The sequence below is a fragment of the Balaenoptera musculus genome, chromosome 1, assembly GCF_009873245.2.
Source record: "Balaenoptera musculus isolate JJ_BM4_2016_0621 chromosome 1, mBalMus1.pri.v3, whole genome shotgun sequence".
NCBI lineage: Eukaryota > Metazoa > Chordata > Mammalia > Artiodactyla > Balaenopteridae > Balaenoptera > Balaenoptera musculus.
The window spans coordinates 114,705,175-114,720,511 of NC_045785.1; positions in this window are offsets into that span (position 1 = coordinate 114,705,175).

Consider the following 15,337-nt stretch of genomic DNA (forward strand, 5'->3'; position numbering starts at 1 on the left):
AAAACAAAGAAACCAATCCAAAAATGGGCAGAAGACCTAAATAGACATTTCTCCAAAGAAGATATACAGATTGCCAACAAACACATGAAGGGATGCTCAACATCACTAATCATTAGAGAAATGCAAATCAAAACTACAATGAGGTATCACCTCACACCAGTCAGAATGGCCGTCATCAAAACATCTACAAACAATAAATGCTGGAGAGGGTGTGGAGAAAAGGTAACCCTCTTCCACTGTTGGTGGGAATGTAAATTGATACCACCATTATGGAGAACAGTATGGTGGTTCCTTAGAAAACTAAAAATAGAACTACCATACGACCCAGCACTCCCACTACTGTGCATATACCCTGAGAGAACCATAATTCAAAAAGAGTCATGTACCACAATGTTCACTGCAGCTCTATTTACAGTAGCCAGGACATGGAAGCAACCTAAGTATCCATTGACAGATGAATGGATAAAGAAGATGTGGCACATATATACAATGGAATATTACTCAGCCATAAAAAGAAACAAAATTGAGTTATTTGTAGTGAGGTGGATGGAGTTAGAGTCTGTCATACAGAATGAAGTAAGTCAGAAAGAGAAAAACAAATACCGTACGCTAACGCATATATATATGGAATCTAAAAAAAGAAAAAAAAATGGTTCTGAAGAACCTAAGGGCAGGACAGGAATAAAGATGCAGATGTAGAGAATGGACTTGAGGACAAGGGGAGGGGGAAGGGTAAGCTGAGACGAAGTGAGAGAGTGGCAAGGACATATGTACACTACCAAATGTAAAATAGATTGCTAGTGGGAAGCAGCCGCATAGCACAGGGAGATCAGCTCAGTGCTTTGTGATCACCTAGAGGGGTGGGATAGGGAGGATCGGAGGGAGACGCAAGAGGGAGGAGATATGGGGATATATGTATATGTATAGCTGATTCACTTTGTTATAAAGCAGAAACTAACACACCATTGTAAAGCAATTATACTCCAATAAAGATGTTAAAAACAACAACAACAAAACCCACAACATACTACTGAGCAATCAGTAGATCAGAGGGAAGTCAAAAGAGAAATAAAAAACTCTGAGACAAACAAAAATTGAAATGTACCAAAATTTGTGGGATAGAGCAGTTCCAAGTTCTACACCCACAAATCAGTCATGTGATATACCACATTAACAAAATGAAGGTTAATAAGCTCAATAAATGAAGAAAAAGCTTTTGAAATAATTCAACATTCATTTATGATAAAAACTGTCAACAAAGTTGGCATGGAAAAAGTACCTCAACATAATCAAGGTCATATATGACAAGCCCACAGCTAACATCATACTCAACACTGAAAAGCTGAAAGCCTTCCTCTATGATCAGGAGCTCGACAAGGATGCCCACTCTCTCCACTTTTATTCAATATGATATCGGAAGTCCTAGCCAGAGCAAATAGTCAATAAAAAGAAATAAAAGTGCATCCAAATTGGAAAGGAAGAAATAAATCTTTTACTCTTTACAGATGACATGATATTATGTATAGAAAATCCTAAAGACTTAATCAAAAAACTGTTAGAAATAATAAATGAATTCAGTAAAGTTTCAGGATACAAAATCAATATACAAAAACCTGCTGCATTTCTATACCCTAATAAACTAAACTATCAGAAAGAGAAATAAAGAAAACAGTCCCATTTACAACTGCATCAAAAATAAAATACTCAGGAATAATTTTAACCAATTAGGTGAAAGACCTATATATTTAAAAGTTCAAGTACTAATGAAGGAGATGGAAAATGAAACAAACATATGGAAATATATACCATATTTATGTACTGGCAGAATCAGTATTTTTATTTTATTTTAAATTTGTATTGGAGTATAGTTGATTTACAATGTTGTGTTAGTTTCACATGTACAGCAAAGTGAATTAGTTTTATATATATATATATATATATATATATGTGTGTATGATATTTGTCTTTCTGTGTCTGACATACTTCATTCAGTATGACAATCTCTAGGTCCATCCATGTTGCTGCAAACGACATTATTTTGTTCTTTTTCACGGCTGAGTAATATTCCATTGTGTATATGTGTATATATATATATATCTATATATATCTCACATCTTCTTTATCCATTCATCTGTTGATGGACATCTAGGTTACTTCTATGTCCTGGCTATTGTAAATAGTGATGCAATGAACATTGGGGTGCATGTATCTTTTCAAATTATGGTTTTCTCTGGGTATATGCTTAGGAGTGGGATTGCTGGGTCATATGTTAGTTCTATTTTTAGTTTTTTAAGGAACCTCCATACTGTTGCCCATAGTGGCTATACAAATTTACATTCCCACCAAACAAAGTAGGAAAGTTCCCTTTTCTCCACACCCTCTCCAGCATTTGTTGTTTGTAGAGTTTCTGATGATGTCCATTCTAACCAGTGTGAGGTGATACCTCATTATAGTTTTGATTTGCATTTCTCTAATTTTTAGTGATGTTGAGCAGCTTTTCATGTGCCTCTTGACCATCTGTATGCCTTCTTTGGAGAAATGTCTATTTAGGTCTTCTGCCCATTTTCTGATTGGGTTGTTTGTTTTTTTGATATTGAGCTGTATGACCTGTTTGTATATTTTGGAGATTAATCCTTTGTCCATTGATTCATTTGCAAATATTTTCTCCCATTCTGAGGGTTGTCTTTTTGTTTTGTTTATGGTTTCCTTTGCTGTGCAAAAGCTTTTAAGTTTAATTAGATCCCATTTGTTTATTTTTGTTTTTATTTTCATCACTGTAGGAGGTGGGTCAAAAAGATACTGCTGTGATTTATGTCAAAGAGTGTTCTGCCAGTATTTTTAAAATGTTCATACCACCCAAAGCAATCTATAGATTCAATGCAATCCCCATCAAAATTCCAATGGCATTTTCATAGAAATTGAACAAATACTCCCAAAATTTGTATGGAACCACCAAAAACCCTGAATAGCCAAATCAACCTTGAGAAAGAAGAACAAAGCTAGAGGCATTACACTCCCTGATTTCAAATTATATTGTGGAGCTATAGTAATTAAAACAGTATGGTTTTGAAGTGGGACTTCATCATAATAAAAAGTTTCTGTTCTGTGCAGCAAAGGAAACCATCAACAAAATGGGAAGGTAATCTACAGAGTGGGAGACAATATTTTCAAATCATATATCTGATAAGGAGCTAATATCCAAAATATATAAAGAATTCATACAACTTAACAGCAAAAAAAAAAAAAAAAAATCCAATTTAAAAATGGGCAGAAGATCAGAATAGACATTTTTCCAAAGAAGACACACAAACAGCCAATAGGTATCTGAAAAAGTGCTGAACATCACTGATCATCAGGGAAATGTAAATCAAAACCACAATGAGATATCACCTCACACCTATCAGGATAGGTATTATCAAAAAGACAAGAAAAAACATGTTGGTGAAGATGTGGAGAAAAGGGTAGAACTACCATATGATTCAGCAATTCCACTTCTGGGCATTTATTTGAAGGAAATAGAAACACTACCTCAAAAATATATGCACCCGTATGTTCACTGCAGTATTATTTACAATAGCCAAGATATGAAAACAACCTAAGTGTCCATCGATGGATAAATAGCTAAAGAACTTGTGGTACATACGCACGGTGGAATATTATTCAGCCACAAAAAAAGACGAAATCTTGCCATTTGTGACAACATGTGTAGACCTCAAGGGCATTATACTAAGTGATATAAGTCAGACAGGGAAAGACAAATATCATGTGACCTCTCTTAGGTGTGGAATCTGAAAGAGGCAGGGGGTTTGGAGTGGTAGAAATAAGGGAATGAAAAGAAAAAAGGAAAACAATGTACAGGTCTTTTTGTAAGCAGCCTTTGGCAGGAAAGAGCTCTTTGCAGGAAGTCCCTTTTGTCTTGTCACTAAACTTAAACCAGGCACCCCTATGCTGTACTCATCTCTAGCCCTAGCACAACTTTCAAATCTTTTGATCACACAATACCTTGCTTAACCTGTTGGTTCTTTCTGTGGGTCAAAGAAGTAGAAATGAAGAATAAGTAATTAACAGATGACCAGATCTCTTCCTTAGCTTCCCCTTCAGTAATCTCGTGAACAAACTGTGTGAACAAGACAGTATCAAAAGAAAGATCACAAGAATTTGACAAGCCTGCACAAAAACCTGCATGCAGTGGGGGATGGCAACAACTCTGACCCCCTATCTCAATGATTAACTGAGATAACTCCCCCTTTTCCCTTTAAAACTTTCATGGCTGAGCAGAATCTTGGGAGGCGGTTTTTGGGGAACACTGAGTCCACCATCTCCCCAGACGGCCGGCATTCTGATTAAAAGCAACTTTCCTTTCTACCAACATTTGCCTCTCTTGAGTATTGATTTTTGAGTGGTGAGCAGCTGGACCTGATTTGGTAGTACTTTAAGAAAATTGTAAAATTTATTGATAAATGGAGAGTTATATCATATTTGTGGATAGCAACACAATAACATAATGACCTTAAATCTTACCACATTAATCAACAAATTCAAGATGAAAAAAAGAAAGAAGAGAAGTAACAGAAGTTTAAGGAGGGTGGAAGGGAGTGACCTGGACACCCAATAACCCTTCTCTAGTAACATCCTGATGAGTTAAGTATAAATGAATCAGAAAGAAATTGATTTTTTTCCTTGAAATACACATGAGTTTAAATACCAACGAAAAATATGCTTGGAAAAAATGTTTTGTTAAAACTCCCCCTCCCCCAAAAAGTTTCATTGAAGATGGAGTTTTGTTTTTCACTCTTTTAGTCATTTGTGGTTTGTCTCAGAAAGTAAAATGTGGTAGATATGCTTTTATTCTGAACTGAAAGTGATGTTTATCCTGATAGCTTACCATATATTGGATGCTTACTGTAATACAATGTCACATCAGGTACTATGTATATATTACTTTATTTAATCGTTGCATCAACACTAAAACAGTTAAACAGTGAAATAACACAGGCAATGTTCTATCAGGTGGGTATTATTGTCCTCATTTTACAGATGAGGAAAACTGAAGCTCAAAGAAATTAAGTACCTTAATTTCAAGTACCTTGTAAGCCCAAAGACTCACAGACAGTAAGTAGACTCACAGACAGTAAGTAGTAGAGTCAGGTCTGGAACCCAGCTCTGTCTGAGAATGAGCATAACCAATTCAATAAAGAGATTCAACAGTCATTAACATTTGAATAGGAATCTAGGTAAAGCATTGTCCTAAAACCATCTGTAGCAGTAACAGTTTCCATGGTTAAATGGTTATCTCAAAGGCAATATTAAGGACCTATTCTGGGTTCCTGATGGCAGGAAATGGAAACTTGGTATTCTGAAGTTTATAAGTAAGCACTGTACTATCTATAACAGTACAGATTAGAACCAAAGGCTTGTGGAGGACAAAGGGAGAGACATATTTAAAGTAGGACGTGAGGAATTAACCACAGTAATCTCATGATCACTGGATAAGCCTTTCAGTTCAAGGGCTCTGTCAATCAATATGGAAAAGGGTTGGAACCTCTCAGGTGCTCTGGCTATAAGCAGCTGGAGGAAAAGTGTCAGATACAGTGATGAGAGAGGATTGACAGAGATGAAGAGGGAGTGTTGGCAGCATAAACAAATCTGGACAAAGGGAGAATTTAAATATTACCATCAGGTCATTTTCCTGAAGGAAAATCTAACCGGCAACGTTCTGTCATGACAGAGAGGTAAAGGAGCACAGGCTCTGTTACCAGAGAGACTCAGAGCTCTGCCACTTACCGGAGGGATGACCTCGAGCAAATTATCAAACTTGATCCCAAGTTTCTTCACCTTTATAAAGGAGACAACACCACCCATCTTATTAGGTTGGTGCCAGCCTATTCAAAACCCAGACCTACATGAAACCAAAGTCTGCTGTTCTTTCAAACTTTTATTCGCTTTCTACACTACAGCCTTTTTACCAAATTGCCTTTATTTGTAATTAATGCTTATTAATAATCACTGGGTGAATGCATATATATTTAATAACTCTATTGAAGTATAATTTTCAAACATAAAATTCATTTGTTTTATCACTGCAATCTAATTTTTTTTAAAATTTCCACTACCCCAAATATAAACTTGGCACCCATTTGTACTCTCCATTCCCACCCACAGCCCCAGGCAACAGATTACTAATTTACTTTCTTTCTCTATAGATTTGCCTATTCTGAGCATAGAAATTGATTCATACAATATGTGGTCTTTTGTGTCTGGCTTCTTTCACTTAGTATGCTTCCAAGGCTCATCCGTGTTTTAGCATTCATCAGTACTTTGTGAATGTATGCTTTGTTATTTGAATCTTCTTGGCTAGGATAACAAGGTTTGTTAAGAATCTCTTTGAATATTTCAGAGTTTCCTTGAGGGCACTACATCAACCTGAGTTTGATAAACAAGAGCAACAGCCAGAGATAATAAAGAAAGAACATGTCTGATATCCCCCGTTAAACTTTCTAGGGTTCTGAGGTGAGATACCCATGCCTGTGGGTCACTTTGCATACTTGCTACCATTTTCCTGACCATGTCCAGAAGGGATATTAGGTCAGATTAGGCTGCTCTTGACCTCTGTCTTTGAATGCTGGACATTCTTTTTGTGTGCTGTGGCTTTGCTACCTTGAACAGGTAGCAAAGAATAAAAGCTCCCCAGCTTTCCAACTTTTTGCTAGTTCTCCAATCTATGTCCATTCCTCTACCTAATTCAACTTCTGAATACCCTCTATTCATTACTTCATATTGATTTTTATTTCTTATTAATTTATCTACCTGGTTACATTTAGAAAAAGTAATCGAAACAGGCACCCATTATTGGGTTTGTCAAGCAAATCTCTCCCCATCTTAAGATACATGCTGGACCTGCCAAGGTGAATCTCTACACAAAGACCCTTCTCCTTTCTGTGGTTTTTTTCCAACTTGGCCATCCCAATACACCAACTGCCTTGTGTTTTCAGACTCTGATCTTTGGCCAGGGAGGAAGCATGTTGTATGGGAAGAACATTCGTATTCGAATTGGATAGACATGAAACTGAATCTTAGCTCTGTCAGTTACCCTCTGGGGGACTTTGGGCAAACAATTCAAGATTTTGAGTCCCAGTTTTCTCATTTATAAAGCAGGTATTAATTATACTTGCCTTCTAGTTGCTGTCAGCATTAAATGTTTGCAAAGTATATGTCACAAGAACATAGTAGATGCTGCATAAATGGCAGTTATGAAGCTTATTAGCCTGCCACCCTGAACTCAGCCCTTTTTTCCATTCATGTAACCGAGCAGGACCCTATGGGGCTTTCCCATGACAGACCCCTCCCCCATATCCTCGGCTTTAACTCCTCTCCGAAGTACCCAGATAATAGTATCTCATGCATATTTCCTGAGTTTTCAGATGCTAAAAACCACCACCAAAGGGAAGAAATTAACTACTTGGTGATCATGCGCACATAGCACACAGACCGCCCTGTTACTTCAACATCAACCAATCAGAGAATTGTGCACGAGCTGATCACATACCCTGTTACCACCCCCATCCCCCAACTTAGCCTTTAAAAATGCTTTGCTGAAGCCCTTTGGGGAGTTCGGGTTTTGGGGTGGGGCATGAGCCACCCGTCTCCTTGCGTGGCCCTGCAATAAACATTTCAGTGCTCCAAACTCTGACGTTTCAGTTTGTTTGGCCTCACTGTGTGTTGGGCTCATGAACTTGTGTTAGGTAACATTCTCCAAGGCTGCCCTCAGCCCGGGGCTTTCAGATCCAATTGCCTTCTAATCCCAGCACTAGCATAATCACAAATTCCAATGACGGGTTCAAATATTTAGTTAGAAAGCATTTAGAAAAAGAGAGAAATTGTTTTGGGCCTGTTTGATTCTGGAAGGTCCATTGGAGAAGACCTGTGACTAGCCACTTATGACTCGCTGGAAGCATCACAACTACATCTGCTTTCATGAACATATGACCTGTACAGTCACACAGGACCCTACATTTATAAAGGCCCTGAGCCTGACCTAATACTCTGCTGTTGCTGTCTTGAAATTTCTAATAATTTTATCTTTAAATTGTGTATTGTAAATGAAGTCTGATGGAACAATGGAGTCAGCACATGAGCAGAGAAGATACTTGTTATAGGTGTGTTCACTTTCCTTGCTGCCCAAATGCAAATAGCATTCAAATACCCCAGGAACACAGAATTCCTGTTGGATCCACAATATGTGTGAGTCAGCAAGACTCAAAGGGAGTACAAAGTAAACATATTACATCAATGACTAACAGCCCCGAGAAGCCATGCTTTCCATTTGAACCAGAACTTGCTTTAAACATAGTAAGAAGGCAATCGTGTTCTAAGAAACGTCAACAACCAAGGAACCCTAATATAAGGTACTTCCCTATATTAGCTAATCAAGTAAGCTGAAAATAACGTAAAAGGAAAAGGAAAGATAAGACAATCTCTATATTTCAGTCTTTCCTTACTTGTCAGTAATCTAAAGATAGAAAGTGTTGGCGTAATGTGCTCATATTAAGAAATGAAATTTTAAAAGTTGAGAGTTTTTTTTTGCAGAATTTCCACTGTTCTCAAAAGAACAAAATACATATGAGTGAGTGAACTATGAAATACAAATTGTCTAATTTCTGTGGTTCTACATATGAGTGAAATACTCTCACATTTGCAGTTAAAGCTGGTATTGCAAAATATAAAGGTGAAACATAAAATTCATGCTAATGATTTAAAATTTTGTTTTTTCTTTTCTTATAATGACCTTAAATAGCAAATAAAAAGCATCATGACAAGAAGAGGCAGAGACCATGGAAAAAAGAAAAAAAAAAAAAAGCTTTATATTTTAGTACCTTTAGCATCACTTTTTTTCTCTTGGTTTTTGAACAAAGGGTCTTGCATTTTCACTTTTCACTGGGCCACAAAAGTTATGTAACATCTTGCATCTAGCTCTGCTCTCTTCTTGGTGGTCCTGAATAACTTCCTGGGGAGAACTGGGGCTACTTGTGCTCTTAGGGAAGGAGGCCCTATGCAAATGAGCTGACTCCTTTTCGTAATGAAAATTCTCATTTTTTTAGCCAGAAAATAATAGAAGCCAACTGGTTTGAGGCTTTCCCCTTACCCCTCCAGCTATGTAAATTTCTGAGGTGTTATTTTTCCATGCCTCTGGGAAGTCCGAAGACACAACACATTTTTTGCATAAACATAAATGATATATTTATCTTGGGGTTCCTCTTTCTGAGACTCTTGAACTGATGTTTGTGTGGGGGCTGTTTTTACATCTTATCTCAAGGTCAAGCTTAGCTTTAGAGATTTTATTAAATATAATAAGCAAGAAACTGGGATGGAGCTAATGAGAACAGAAGGCTGATGGTGTGCACAGCAGAATCACCAAATACATAAGATTGAAGTATTGTAGAGATTATCTAGGTAAACATTTTAATGACTCAAGAGTGAAGGCAAGGAATTTCAAATTCTTTAAAAAAAAAAAAAAAGTCTAGGCCACAAAGTGATTGGCCAGGAGGAGAGAAAGCTGAATGTGAATCTCAAATTTTCTTCAAGTTTTTTTGGTAAATAAAATCCTGGCACGTAAAATGCAACACTGAGAGGAGTTGGGTGAGACTGCACTTATGCCAAGGAGTTTTTTTTTTTTTTTTGGGGTGTGCCCATGTTCCAATAAAACTTTATTGACAAAAACAGGCAGTGGGCTATATTTGGCCCACAAGCTGTAGTTTGCTATCCTCTGATTTAGAACACCAAAAATAGAGATAGATGTTAGGAGCTTATTGGAGGGAGGACAATTCAGTTGGAAGGAATGTGAGAGCAAAAACATAAGAAAAAATACAGGGAGTAGGGAAGGTTAGGCATTTAATGGTTGGCTAGTATAGGATGGGCCCAAGTCATACAAGATCTGAACCTAAGCTGAAGTCTATAGATTTTATTGTGTAGCTGAGAGAGAATCCATTCATTTTCATGGGACCATTTTAAGTCTTGGGGACCTAGAATGCTCCCAGGATGACTGCTATCTCTGAGAAATTATGGGGGGATTCCAAATCTAGAAACACTGATTTTGACCTCATCTCTAGGTTTTTCTATTTTCTTGCTAACCTCCATTAGCATCTTATAACTCACTCCATTTTGACATATCCCGACGCCAGAATTTATCCAGCTGGAAGAAATAGGAGTGAAACAGAAGGGGAAGTTCTACGTTGGCTGCTGCTTCACTGGACTATGAATCTCAGTGCATGTCATGGAGCTCGAGTGAGAGCAGCTGGTCACCCAGATGTGGGAAGTCAGCTGACTCCTTGGCCTAGAGAATAGGCTCCTTCGGGGTATGCATCTCTGCCAAGGAGTTTTTGAACGATACTTCAGTCTGTCTTCATCTATGGCATCGTCATTCCCTTGGATGCCTAAGCCAAATTCCTGGGACTTGTCCTAGATGCCTTCCTTCACCTCCAATCAATCACTGCTTTTACTGAGTTTCCTACAAAACAAGGTGTGTGCCCCTCCCCTCTACTACATCTGTGGCTCTACCCTGCTCATCTAACCTTGATGACAGTAACAGTACCTAACCACTCTCCCTGTCACCAGGCTCTCCCACCACGAAGTTGTCTTTGACACAGCCACTAGAAACAGCTCTCTGGAGGACAAATCTGAGACACATGGTTTGACTAAAACATCTGTGGTTCCCTGCAGTTACAAGATAAAGCTCTTTATGGCACCAAGGCTACTGGGATCTCTCCCTTTCCAGATTGACACAATTTTCCAGTAAACAGAGTTTTATTTTGCAAATGTACTAAACTCCTTGTAAGTTCCTGAACACATTTTTCTGTTTTATGCCTGTGCACATTTTCTATGTCTGCTTAAGTCCTTTTCTTCATTCCCTAGCCCATCCTTTCTGTGTCTAGTTTTCCAACTCAGTTTCCTTTTCCTCTTCTTCTTTCTATTCTTCCTTCTTCCTCCTCCTGACAGCTAATATTTATTAAATGTTTACTGTGTCTAGGCACTATGCTTAAGACTCCACACATTTAATCCTCACAGCAAGTTTATGAACTAGATTCTACAGTTATTCCCATTTTTAATCTCTAAGGAGTTATTTGAGTGACTTAACTAAGGTTACATAGTTATGAACTGTGACCTGGATCTGAACTCAGATCTGGTTGGCTCCCACATATTAATACTCTCTTAATCACTGTGTACTATCTCTTCCAGAAAAATTTCCCTTGGTTGAGTCGGGCAGTGACTGGCTGTGATGTTCACCAGATCTGTGTCTTCTGTTTCCCAGGCCACAGCTGGATTGCTTTTCCCACCCCTGAATTAGGCAAGGAAACTGTGGCTAAGTTCTGGTCAATGGACTATGGGAGGAATGAGCACATGCCACTCTCAGGGCTGGCCCCTAAAGTCTCTCTGGTGACCTTCCACACTCTCTCTTTTTGCAAAGAAATTGGAAGCCCAGAAGATGACAGTACCATGAGATGTAAGCAGCCTAGGTTCCTGAATGGCTGGGTGGAGCACAGCCTTGCCCTTCATCCTGAGGGCAAGTGATGCTTTGTTTGGAAAGCTCCTAAGACTTCTGGGATCATCAGTTAGAACTGTTTTTTGTTTTTAATTTTTGTTTTTGGCTGCGTTGGGTCTTCGTTGCTGCGTGCCACAACTCTAGTTGTGGTGAGCAGGTCTACTCTTCGTTGTGGTGCATGGGCTTCTCATTGCGGTGGCTACTCTTGTTGCGGAGCACAGACTCTAGACTGTGGGCTTCAGTAGTTTCAGCCTGTGGGCTTCAGTAGTTGCGGCATGTGGTCTCAGTAGTTGCAGCATGTGGGCTCAGTAGTTGCGGCTCATGGGCTCTAGGGCGTGAGGTCTTCAGTCGTCGTGTGCATGAGCTCAGTAGTTGTGGCTCACAGGCTCTAGAGTGCAGGCTCAGTTGTTGTGACGAATGGGCTTAGTTGCTCTGCGGCCTGTGGGATCTTCCCAGACCAGGGCTCAAACCCGTGTCTCCTGCCTTGGCAGGCAGATTCTCAACCACTGCGCCACCAGGGAAGCCCACTAAATACTAATATTGATAATTAATATGTTTTGAATACTTATATGCAAAAGGCACATTATCAAGCACTTATATTCATTGCTTTATATAATTCTAATAATTCACAAATGTTAATTAAGTGCTTACCATGTATTGTGTATTGGGCTCTGAAAGAGGCCCTGGGGATACATTAGTAAACAAAACAAAGTCCCTGTTTGCATAGAGCATAAATTATACTTTGGGTAATCAGATAATAAACAAATAAGAAAAACTCTTAGAATGTCAGATGGTAAAAGTGCTTTGGAGAAATATGACGTAGCATAAGAAGAAGAGGAATTAATGGGGGTTAGGAGATGTGGCTATCTTAAATGGGTGATAAGGAAGACTTTGTGGGGATTATAACATTTGAGTAAGGTTGAGAGGAAACAAATTGTGGTTATCAGGAGGAAATCATTACAGAGGGAACAGCAAGGACAAAAGCCTTGAGTAGGAATGTGCTCACAATGGCTGTACAAGGTACATAGTATCTTCATTTTGCATAGAAAGAAATTGAACCCAGAAAATTTAAGTAACTTATCAAAGAATTTATAAGTGGCACATTGAAGGCTTGAACTGAAATCTTTTGGATTTAAAAGCCCATATTCATTCTGATACATTCTCCAGCCTGTGACTTTTACTAGTTACACTAAAAGTACACACACACACACACACACCATTCTAAAAGAACTGTCATGGCAGGTCATGATGAATGGCTTTCCTAATACCAATGCTTTCTATGTGACTTTTATTCAATAGAGACTAGAAGGGTGAAGCTAGGGTTTCTGCATGTAGCCTCTCCTTCACTAAACATATCACCTGCCAGACTTAGAAGTGGACTTTGGTGTAATGAAATTGCAGCTGTGAGCTCTTCTGGAAGCTGCATGATAGAGCTGGATGTTTTGATTTTTCTGAGCTGCAGAAGGAGAGGCTTTCGTGTTGAATGGAAGTTATAGCAGCTTCTCGGTTTTGGAACTTTGCCAGTAGCAGCTGAGACCCTGTGGATCTTGCAGTGGCCGCTCTCTTGCCAGGCCAAATTGGCAGTTTTATTCTGGGAGTTGCTCTTGGAGGCTCAGCCTAGAGCCTCATTCTCCAGCCTGTCCCTTAATACCCTATATTAAATCCCTTTCAGGCGTCCAGTTTGTTTTAAGTTGTACATATATAGCTTGCTCATCTATTTTGGTACCATGATTCAAAGTCCTTTTCAGCCATAGTATTCTAATTACCATTCTGACCTTGCTTCCTATTATAGTAGACACGCCTTCCTTGGACTCTGCTACACTGAACTCCATCATTATCAGGGAGCTTATTTCAGAAGTGGTATCTTCTCCTTTGCCTATTTCTATTATGCTTCACAAAGATGCTTGGACTTTTATAACTAATGTATTTTTCACTGCTATGTGTGGAAAGGGGTGTCCTCCAGGCCCTCTTGGGAGATATAGTCAGAGTGTATGTGAGTGGGTCATGTATGATAAATCCACTTCAGCAATCTCATTTATATTAATCTTTGAATCTTTCCACTATATTATACCAATAAATAGTTGCTATCTCAACCTCATTTAACCCAGGCCACTGTTGAGAATAATTTTTGTTCCTCCAAGAGAGCAACTATTTAGGACCACTCTTAGCTGCTTGTGTTCATACACTGAATCCAGAATCTCTACCAATTGAAACTCTATCAATTAATTTAGCCCCAAAGAAAATTATCTTCCTCCTTCCCTAGTCTACTATCCTCAGCAAAATATCCCGGTTTTTGTTATTATAAATTCATAAATGTAAAAAATTCTCTTAATATGTTATCCTTCCTTTTCAGGGTTTTGCAGTATTATTGGTCCTCTACAACACATTGGGATAGTCCTCTCAAAGTAAGATTAGTTATTACTGCATTCTATTAAGAAAGAAGCCCAACCCAGACCTCTGGATATTGGAAGCAACATATATCACATTGGTTGCCCTGTTCTGACTCAATAACTGAACTGCCCATGAAGCTGTTATCTTTGAGAGAGTCCCTGAGGAAGGGAGAGTTCTTCAGCTGGTCTAGGCTAGAGTACAATCAGTTCTGTCCTTGGTTTTTATGATCCAGTATACCCAAAGGGTCCAAAAGTGCTGAGGTTGATTAGGATGTTTTGTGGACGCTGTAGCAAGCCTAGACAGGAGAATCACAGTCAATGACCCTAGGGTTTTGGAGCAAACCTATGTCCTCTTCAAGTAACTACCATCTTTTTGCAAAAGCTCTTGGGTAACCTTGCTCAGGTAGTCACTGAACACTTGAACATGACACACCAGAGACCTGAGCTGTTCATCATTAGCTGGAAGATGTCTGATCCACTAATCAAGAACTCATACCATCACCAAGCGGAAGTGATTACAGATCTGACACCTGAAGGTATGAGTAAGTTGAATAAATAATGACTGGATCATATTCCTCTCTCCAACTCCTCTCTCAACCAACAACTATGACCTGGTGGTGAGTTCCCTATGACCAGTTGACAGAGGAGGAAAAAGTCTATCCTGGCTTAAATATGCCAGCATCAGCTGGAGGTGACTGTTGTAACACTGTAGCCCCATCCGGGGAGTACTTGAAGGACTGTGAAGAAGAGTTTTTCCAGTGGCAGAACTTTTAGTGGCACATCTAGAGGCCCACTTTGACTGGAAGATGAGATATCCAGAGATGGATGTCTACTCTGATTCATGAGCAGGGGCCATATGGTCTGGGGGTTGGAAATAAAAAGTTAGGAGATTAGGAAAAAGTTACATGGGTGGACCTCTCTGATTGGACCCAGAGCATGAGAGTATTTGTGTCTCATATGAATGCTTACCAAAGGCCTTGCTGCAGAAGAGGATCTCAATAATCTGAGGGACATGATAACTTGCCCTAGGTGAATGTCAGTCAGCTCTTTCCCCGGCTACTCCACTGATTGCTCTAAGGGTTCATGTAAAAAGTGGCATTGGTGGAAGATGCAGAGGTTAAGTATGGACTCAGTTATATAAACATCTGCTCACCACGGCCAGTCTGGCCACTCTTAAGTGCCCAGCCTGACAGATACAGAGGCCAGACAGAGTTTGATAAAGTGCCAGATCCATGGGGAGCCAGCTTGTTACATGGTAGTAGAGTGTTTACATTAGATCTCTTCCATTCTGGAGAGGGTGGTTATTCTCCTCAATGAAATAGGTAATTCATTCATTCAAAAGTATTTATTAAGCACCTGCAATGTACCAGGCACAGTTCTAGGTGCTTGGGATATATCAGTGAACAAAAAA